The sequence below is a fragment of the Moschus berezovskii genome, chromosome 15 (genome assembly GCF_049115385.1).
Source record: "Moschus berezovskii isolate FMDL1 chromosome 15, NW_MosBer_1.0, whole genome shotgun sequence".
Taxonomy (NCBI): Eukaryota; Metazoa; Chordata; class Mammalia; order Artiodactyla; family Moschidae; genus Moschus; species Moschus berezovskii.
The window spans coordinates 40,281,956-40,292,270 of NC_142474.1; the positions used below are offsets into that span (position 1 = coordinate 40,281,956).

Genomic DNA, 10,315 nt, shown 5'->3' on the forward strand with positions numbered 1-10,315 from the left:
GGTAGGGTTAACCTAAGTGTAACCTTATGGTTCTTTTCCTCATTTGGGATTTTGTGTTTAAACTTGGAGACAACTTCAATAAGTTTCACGTATGTGGAGGTCAGATGTGTTGGAGTTTTCAACCAGGTCTAGATTGCAGTATCAGTTCCCCTTAACTCATATTTTTCCTCTCCTTCCTGCCTCTCTGAACTGTTTTCCAGTTCACATAGAATCCTATCTTTGGATTTGTTTTTTCTCTTTCTAACTGTCTAAAGGTCCTGTATACGTTTTTCTTCCTACTCTTGGCCCCCACCACATTACTTACATTCACTGAGGACTGAAATTTACCAAGCATGGTGGGGGGGCTGGAGATACAAAGACACACCATCCTGCTGTTAATGGTGTCACAGCGCAGTCAGAAAAGTAGGCTGGGAAACCAGCATGGAGTTGAGAGGTGCACAGGAGTGGAGTGTTTACCGAGATGGTGGGGACGCCTGGTCAGACAGGAGGAGAGGAAGCCAAGATGAGTGTCGGAGGATCAACAGACAATGAAACAGAGATGGCTGCAGGGAGTGACCTGTACAGACACACATGGCCCACGGGACCGGAGCTTGGCTTAAAGCTCTGATGTCATCATCTTGAAATTCTTGGTAATTTGGGGGATTAAGAGGCTTTTCCTTTTGCTTTGGTCTCTGCAGATGATGTGGCTAGTTCAGGAGGAAGGAAATGTATGTGGAAAGGCACAGAAGCCTTAAGGAGCATGTGAGCTGAGACGGAGGTTTCAGGGTGACTGCAGGGAGCTGTGGGGGGAACCTGCTGGCCAAGGGGCTGGGAAGTAAGGGGAGAACCCAGGGCAAGAGCGGGCCATGTGTCCAGAGTGAGAGGAGTGCTGCACTGAGCTCTCGAGAGAATTTCTGTGTGGAGAGATGACAGAGGTAAATATTTCCATCTACAGAGGAGAGGAGGGAAGTATGTCCAGAGAGAAGGGAAGAAAAGGAAGTGGAGAGAAGCAGAAAGAAGAAATGCAGAGGGGAAAAAGGGTTTTGAGAATTCGGTAAAGAGATGAAACATGCTTGTTGGGTTTGCCATACAGAAGACATTGAACAAGAATGGACATCATTATGGGAGCAATAAGGAAGAACTTAGATTTCAGTGAGTTCACATATATGCTGATGGAAAAGAAGCAATTAGAGAGCAATGTTAGAGTGACAGAAGAGGGAGGTGAGGTCAGGACTGATGAAGCGTATTCCCAGGAGACAACAGGGAGAATCCTCATCCCCTGATACCCAGGTTGCAAGAAGGGGTTCACTCCCCAACATTAACCCATATTTCCATCTCTGACAGAGTAGTCTCACCCAAAGCCATATTCAAAGGTGATTCCTCTGTCATGGCACCAACAGGCTCCCTTGACTCTGCATCTCTGCTTTCCTTGTGTGTGCCTGCATGCTAAGTTGCTCCAGTAATGTCGGACTCTTTGGACCCCATGGACTGTAGCCCACCAGACTCCTCTGTCCATGGGATTTCCCAGGTAAGAACACTGGAGTGGGTTGCCATTTCCTCCCCCAGGGAATCTTCCCAATCCAGGTATCAAACCAGAGTCAGTTATGTCTCCTGCTTTGGCAGATGGGTTCTAGTGCCACCTGGGCAGCCCCTCCACTTTCATCTCAGCATAGTTTTTATCCTTCCTTCACTCTGAGCTCTTCCATAGACTTTTCCTCAGTGATTATTTTTTCTCACAACTCTTACTACAACTGTTACCCATACCTTATAATCAGCTAGAGTGAACCTTCCCTCATGTACTGCATTTCTGCCATAGTCACTATTGCCTTCTGAGGGGGAAAAAAAAAGTATATCATGTTCATTCACTCATCCTTAAGTTCTTGTGTATCAGACAGCCTACCATCTTTCTTATTAACATGGTTCAGAAACTGTATCAAGGTGCCACTGGGGATCAAACAAACATGTGGGAGCACCACAAGGTGTTTTAAACTTTTGAAGGAAACAGAGAGATCCATGGCATCTGTCAAACACTGCTAAAATACTAGCCTGAATATTGCATGCTGCTAAGTCACTTCAGTCGTGTCTGACTCTTTGCGATCCTATGTACTATAGCCTGCCAGGCTCCTCAGTCCATAGAATTCTTCAGGCAAGAATACTACAGTGGGTTGCCATGACTTCTCCAGGGGATCTTCCCAACCCAGGGATCCAATCTGCATCTCCTGCAGCTCCTTCATTGCAGGCAGATCTTTTATCGCAATTTTCTGTAATGTCACATCTTTGCAAAGCAGAGGTTTGGGTCCTTGCTATGATAAAAAGCACGTGCAGTGAAAATCAACACAGGTCCAGAAATGAGAATTAAGAAGTCATTCAATGCCTAACAGGTGCATATTTTCTAGTACTGAGCCATGGTAGTTATTTAACTATAAAATAAAAATATTATTTATCCGTCAACTTATGCGTATTATTTTTTCCAATGACCACTAACTTGTTAGGACATAAACACTTATTAAGTCTTTTGGGCTAAACTACTTGGTAAATGGAGCCATGTTTATTTTGGAATCGGGTAATATGGAAGTGCTGCAGGGATACCACAGGCCCTGTGTGGATTGACCACTCTTAAACTGAAACTCCCATACTTTGGCCACCTCATGCGACAAGTTGACTCACTGGAAAAGACTCTGATGCTGGGAGGGATTGGGGGCTGGAGGAGACGGGGACGACAGAGAATGGCATCACCAGCTTGATGGACATGAGTTTGAGTGAACTCCGGGAGTTGGTGAAGGACAGGGAGGCCTGGCATGCTGTGATTCATGGGGTCGCAAAGAGTCAGACACGACTGAGCGACTGAACTGAACTGAACTGAAGGATCTCGGCCCTGCTTTTTTAGAGTAGGGACCTGGACCGAAGCCAGCTGCGACTCTCTGGCCCGCAGTCTGACAGGGGAAAGAACTGCTGAAACCAATCAACCCCAGCAGGTCTCTCTCCATTGGAGAATCCACGTGAAACACACAGTAGAGGACCCCATTGTGGAATGGCCCTGGATGGAGTAGGGTCAGAAGTCACTGTGGAGAAGCAGGAGGCAGAGTGCGTTTGGACTGTAGCCCTTCTTGTCACTGACTCACCCTTAGGACTGAGCACCAGAGCAGGAAGGAGCCGGCCACTCCACAAAGGGGCAGGCGGGTCAGGGAGAGGGAGAGTTAGGGAAGACTGACCACAGGGGCAGCGTGAGCCAGTTGCTTCCTTAGAGCTGCCACCCTGTTAGTCTGTGTGTGAATGGAGGATGCCCCAGGTCCAGCCTGTGAAAGTGTTTTCATATGTTTCTTTGTAAATCTGTATATCCTCATACCAACGCCTCCTAAAACATGTATCCACTGTAGCTGTGTTTTCTTGACCTTGGCAATCAACAAGGGCCCAATTATTATATTAGCACTTGGTGTGTGTTGTTTGTTCCTTTGGTTTGTGTGTGTGTGTGTCTTTGTTTCCTTTTGTCTTGTGTTTTATCTGGCTGCGCCCAGTGTTAGTTGCAGCACGCGGGGTCTAGTTCCCTGCCCGGGGATCAAACCTGGGAGCAGGGAGCCTTACCTGCAGGACCACCAGAGAAGTCCCATTCCTTTAGTTGTTTTATATGTTTTAATCTCCTAAATATGTTTTTGTTGTCCAGGAGACCTATTTTTATGGAAAACCCACAGTATAAGCCGCATCATTTTTTATTATAAAATATGATCTAATTTATAGCAGGCTTTGAAGATTATCAGTTCTGCTGCATGATTTTAAACATGAGAAAAAATTGTGTCACTAAAAGTAAAATGGAAAGGCCGAGATGATACTCAATGAGTCATACAACCACAATTTAGCCTTAAGGCTTTGATTCCAAAGCACTGATTTCACTGTGCTGTGGAATTAAAGGTACTTACTGAGTTGTCCCTAATTAATCCTTAACCTCCATCAATGGCATAATTAAAAACCTCTTTACTGATGTAGCCGTTATGCATGCTGGTGTAGTAGTTGTTGCGTGTGTCTTAGCCCAATAATGCTCCATTCCGTAAAAGTAATGCTTCTACTGTAAGACAAATTAAAATATTAATCTTAAGAGGTATTTGGTCAGCATGGTTCTTAAGTATGTATTGAGTGTCAAGGAAATCTACCAGGGGAAATTCCAGATGAATATCTCCTCTTTGATGAACTTATCAAAAATTTTATGATTTTGTTACTTACCAAAAAAATAAATATATATATATATGTACAAGTATATATATACACACACACACACATAGTTGTTTTCACTTTGTACATTAACAAATCCTGTCATCCACAATTTTTTGCCCATTTGTTCATCACCTACCCCATCGTAGGAGCATTCTTGTTGTCTCTGTATTAAGAGAGGTATTTCTCTTTAGAAACTCCATTGTCTGGTGGTGAAAGGTATCATCCCCCATATTATGAAAGCCAAGTATTCACCAACCCAAGATCACTCATGATTAATGACACTCAGATCCAAGGAATGTTGGCTTTGCTTAGTGGGTTCTTGCACTGCTTGTGTAATTCACATTATGTGTCCTGGGGGAGGGTACTGCAAAGGATAGAAGAACATTTATGAAGACATAAATATATCTGTTCCTGTAGCACCGTTTCCATTTATATAGACGGGAGTATATTCTCGATGTCCATCTATGTCTGATCACTGCAGTGGTCAGTGATACATGGCTCTTCCATAGGCAGCCACATGTATTTGTTTTCATTTTGTGAATATATTGCTTAATTTTTTAAAGTGTCTCAGGGTTGCAATGTCAGATATGTAAGATCATGTAACTTAAGTCATGTGTAAGGAATGCCTTTTCTAATACAGACTCAAGATGGGCTTGTACTTCAGTATGACAACACAGATATTTAAATTTTTTCTTCCTCCATACTCTCTAGGTGAACATTTCTTCTCATGGCTTTTAAATTTAAAATTTTCTTACAGCTCTTAAAAATCATGATCAGTTCCACAGAGGGCATCATCGGTATCAGTTCAGTTGCTCGGTCATGTCCTACTCTTTGCAACCCCATGGACTGAAGCACACCAGGCTGCCCTGATCATCACCAACTCCCAGAACTTGCTGGGCACATAACCACTATTTATATTATGTGACCATGGACAGGGTGCATTTTCCATTTATTGATTTAATTTTTTTCACTTTAAACAAACTGGCCTGAGGTTGAAACTTGCTGATAATTTAAACATAGTACATGCCAAGTGGTAAGAGGATTGCAATTTTCTGATCAAAATATTTTTTATTAATATTTGGTTTTCACCCAGTTTATTTGTTTAACAAGTGTTTATTGAGAGCCCATTTTGTGCAAAGTATTGCAGAAGTGTGGCCTAAAAAGTGAATAAAACCTAAACCTTACCCTCAAGAGAGATTAAAGATTCATTGTGAAAATCAACAGACACACAAAAACACAGAATTTAATAATGGCATGGAGATGGGGGTACAAAGGAAACTGTTGTGTGTGAGTGAGAGGGGGGTTCTGTATCCATCATGCTCTGTATTATAGCATCATTTAGACTATGGAGTGTAATATATATGGAAAGTAATATGATATATATACGCATAAGTGGGAAACAATGTGTAATACTGTAGGCTGGGCTTCAAAAAGGCAGAGGAACCAGAGATCAAATTGCCAACATCTGTTGGATCATCAAAAAAGCAAAAGAGTTCCAGAAAAACATCTACTTCTGCTTTATTGACTATGCCAAAGCCTTTGACTGTGTGGATCACAACACACTGTGGAAAATTCTTAAAGAGATGGGAAGTCCAGACCACCTGACCTGCCTCCTGAGAAATCTGTATGCAGGTCAAGAAGCAACAGTTAGAACTGGACATGGAACAGCAGACTGTATCCAAATGGGAAAGGAGCACGTCAAGGCAGCATATTGTCACCCTGCTTATTTAACTTATATGCAGAGTATATCATGCAAAATGCCAGGCTGGATTAAGCACAAGCTGGAATCAAGATTGCTGGGAGAAATATCAATAACCTCAGATATGCAGATGACACCACCCTTATGGCAGAAAGCTAGGGAGAACTAAAGAACCTCCCTGATGAAAGTGAAAAAGGAGAGTTAAAAAGTTGGCTTAAAGTTCAACATTCAGAAAATGAAGATCATGGCATCTGGTCCCATCACTTCATGGCAAATAGATGCAAAAACAGTGGAAACAGTGGCTGACTTTATTTTGGGGGCTCCCAAATCACTGCAGATGGTGACTACAGCCATGAAATTAAAAGACGCTTGCTCCTTGGAAGAAAAGTTATGACGAACCTAGACAGCATATTAAAAAACAGAGACTGCTTTGCCAACATAAGTTCATCTAGTCAAAGCTTCAGTTTTTCCAGGAGTTGTGTATGGATGTGAGAGTTGGACCATAAAGAGAGCTGAGCACCAAAGAATTGATGCTTTTGAACTGCGGTGTTGGAGAAGACTCTTGAGAGTCCCTTGGACTGCAAGGAGATCCAGCCAATCCTAAAGGAAATCAGTCCTGAATATTTGTTGGGGAAAGTGAACGAAGCCAGAATCAGAACGGCTCACCCTGAGGCTGGTAGGGTGCCGGTGGAGGAGGGAAGGCAGGCGTCTGGATAGGGCCTGGTTCCGGAGGCTGTCAGAGCAGGAGCTGCAGAAGCAGTCAGCGGCGGAGGGGGCATGGTGCAGGGAGGCACCGAGGAGGGGGCGCAGTCCGTCCCTCCCAGGGTTAGTGAATGAGGCTCTACGCCCGGGCTGGCCTGGAGACTCAGTGCTGCGGGTCCCAGCATGAGTGCGGGCCCCGGCTGTGAGCCCTGCACCAAGCGACCCCGCTGGGACGCCGCTGCAACTTCTCCGCCGGCCACCTCGGACGCCCGGAGCTTCCCCGGCAGGCAGAAAGACGCTCCGGTGCAGTTCAGGGTCCCGCCGTCCTCGTCAGGCTGCGTCCCGGGCCGGGCGGGACAGCACCGAGGCAGCGCCACCTCTCTTGTTTTCAAACAGAAGACTATAACCAGTTGGATGGACACTAAAGGAATCAAGACAGGGGAATCAGAAAGTTTGCATAGTAAAGAAAACAACAATACAAGAGAAGAATCCATGATGAGTTCTGTACAAAAAGATAACTTTTATCAACATAACATGGAAAAATTAGAAAATGTTTCTCAGCTAGGTTTTGATAAGTCACCAGTTGAAAAAAGTACACAGTATTTGAACCAGCATCAGACCGCAACTATGTGTAAGTGGCAGAATGAAGGGAAACACTCAGAACGGCTTTTGGAAGGTGAACCTCCAGCAGTAACTCTGGTACCAGAGCAGTTCAGTAATGCTAATGTTGATCAGTCACCCCAAAATGATGATCACAGTGACACAAATAGTGAGGAGAGTAGAGATAATCAACGGTTTTTGACACATGTAAAGCTTGCGAATGCAAAGCAGGACAGAGAAACCAGAAGCCACCAGAAGTGTAGCAAGGCTTGCCATCCTGCAGAAGACTGTGCAGGGTGTCAGCAGGAAGAGACAGACGTGGTGCCAGAGAGCCCCTTGTCGGACATTGTCTCTGAGGATGTTGGTACTAGACTGAAAAATGCCAACAAATTGAGTAGACAAGAAAGTAGTCTAGGAAATTCTCCTCCATTTGAGAAAGAAAGTGAACCTGAGTCACCAATGGATGTAGATAATTCCAAAAATAGTTGTCAGGATTCAGAAGCAGATGAAGAGACAAGTCCAGGTTTTAATGAACAGGAAGATAGCAGTTCTGCTCAAACAGCAAATAAACCTTCAAGGTTCCAACCAACAGAAGCTGACACTGAGTTGAGGAAGCGGTCCTCTGCTAAGGGAGGTGAGATTTGATTACATTTCCAATTTGAAGGAGGAGAGAGTCGAGCTGGAATGAATGATTTGAATGTCAAACTACCTGGAAGTACTTCTAGCCTGAATGTAGAGTGCAGAAATTCTAAGCAGCATGGGAGAAAGGATTCTAAAATCACAGATCATTTCATGAGAATACCCAAAGCAGACGACAAAAGAAAAGAACAATGTGAAATGAAGCATCAAAGAACAGAAAGGAAGATCCCTAAATACATTCCACCTCACCTTTCTCCAGATAAGAAATGGCTTGGAACTCCTATTGAGGAAATGAGAAGAATGCCAAAGTGTGGGATCCGGCTGCCTCCCTTGAGACCATCTGCCAATCACACAGTGACTATTCGGGTAGATCTTTTGCGAATAGGAGAAGTTCCTAAACCTTTCCCAACACATTTTAAAGATTTGTGGGACAACAAGCATGTTAAGATGCCTTGTTCAGAACAAAACTTGTACCCTGTGGAAGATGACAGTCCAATGTGGCATATTCTAAGAAATGGGACTTTACAGCTTTGTTTGATTTCTGGGATAAGGTACTAGAAGAAGCAGAAGCTCAACACTTATATCAGTCCATTTTGCCTGATATGGTGAAAATTGCACTCTGTCTGCCAAATATTTGTACCCAGCCAATACCGCTCCTGAAACAGAAGATGAATCATTCCATCACAATGTCACAGGAACAGATTGCCAGTCTTTTAGCTAATGCTTCCTTCTGCACATTTCCACAGCACAATGCTAAGATGAAATCAGAGTATTCTAGTTATCCAGATATTAACTTCAATCTGTTGTTTGAAGGACATTCATCAAGGAAACCAGAGAAGCTTAAAACGCTCTTCTGCTACTTTAGAAGAGTCACAGAGAAAAAACCCACTGGGTTGGTGACATTTACAAGACAGAGTCTTGAAGATTTTCCAGAGTGGGAAAGATGTGAAAAACTCCTGACTCGATTGCGTGTCACTTACGAAGGTACCATAGAAGGAAATGGTCAAGGCATGCTACAGGTGGATTTTGCAAACCGTTTTGTTGGAGGTGGTGTAACCAGTGCAGGACTTGTGCAGGAAGAAATCTGCTTTTTAATCAACCCTGAGTTGATTATTTCACGGCTCTTCACTGAGGTGCTGGATCACAATGAATGTCTAATCATCACAGGTACTGAACAGTACAGTGAATACACAGGCTATGCCGAAACATACCGTTGGGCCCGGAGCCATGAAGATAGGAGTGAAAGGGACAACTGGCAGCAGCGCAGCACTGAAATCGTTGCCATCGACGCCCTTCACTTCAGACGCTACCTCGACCAGTTTGTGCCTGAGAAAATCAGACGTGAGCTTAACAAGGCTTACTGTTGATTTCTTCATCCTGGAGTTTCTTCAGAGAACCTGTCTGCAGTGGCCACAGGAAACTGGGGCTGTGGTGCCTTTGGGGGTGATGCTAGACTAAAAGCCTTAATACAGATACTGGCAGCTGCTGCAGCTGAGCGAGACGTGGTTTATTTCACCTTTGGGGACTCAGAATTGATGAGAGACATTTACAGCATGCATACATTCCTTACTGAAAGGAAACTGACTGTTGGAGAAGTATATAAGCTGCTGCTACGATATTACAATGAAGAATGCAGAAACTGCTCCACCCCTGGACCAGACATCAAGCTTTATCCATTCATATACCATGCAGTTGAGTCTTGTACACAGACCACCAACCAGCCAGGACAAAGGACTGGGGCCTGAGGAGCCAAGTGACTGGAATCTCCTTCCACTTCTGTAACAAGAAGGTGTAACATATGAACTGACATAATATACACGTGTATATAATCCACATTTGTACGTGAGGATGAAGTCCCTTCCGCACATGCAACTGTCAGTTGGTACATCTACACCTCCTCCATCCCGACTTACATAGACTGAGACATATTTTGTTTCTTTCTTTTTTTTTTTCTATTTCAGCCTTGATCCTTTGATTTTTCCTTTCTTTTGCCCATCAGACTTCTTGTGAAATTTCATCAGAGTCTGTGCTCAGCCTGTCAGGTGTCTTTTCTGATGCCTAAATATTATACAAATCACCTCTGCAGCTAGCAGATGCCAAGGAAGGTGGTGAAATCCTGGGGGCTGTTTAACTGAGTCTGCTATAGATCTTCTTGTGAGCCTCTCACCCCCTACTCTTGTTATGATGGTGGTGTTGGAGTTTTTTTGATTTTTGAAATAAGAGTTGGGTTTGTTACATAATACAGATCTCCTAGGTTAAGAGTTTTATATATAAGAATACTTTCCAAAAAGTTATTTTGAGATATCACCTTTATTTATAATGGTAATTTGTCTGTCCCTTTTCCCCTGATCAATTTTTATTGACTGTTTTTGGAAATTGACCCAAATGAAAGGAAATATAAGAATAAAAGAGTTTCCCAAATGGTGTTTAAAAAACAAACAGATTCAAGAGACTTGAAGGACCTTGTTTCTTGGGATTTTTTTTTTCTTT

At 43.5% G+C, this 10,315-nt stretch overlaps 1 pseudogene; it reads left to right on the forward strand.

The window, feature by feature from the left end:
- The first annotated feature begins 6,520 nt into the window (after positions 1-6,520).
- LOC129559685 (poly(ADP-ribose) glycohydrolase pseudogene) lies at positions 6,521-9,687 on the forward strand (annotated as a pseudogene).
- The last annotated feature ends 628 nt before the right edge of the window (positions 9,688-10,315 follow it).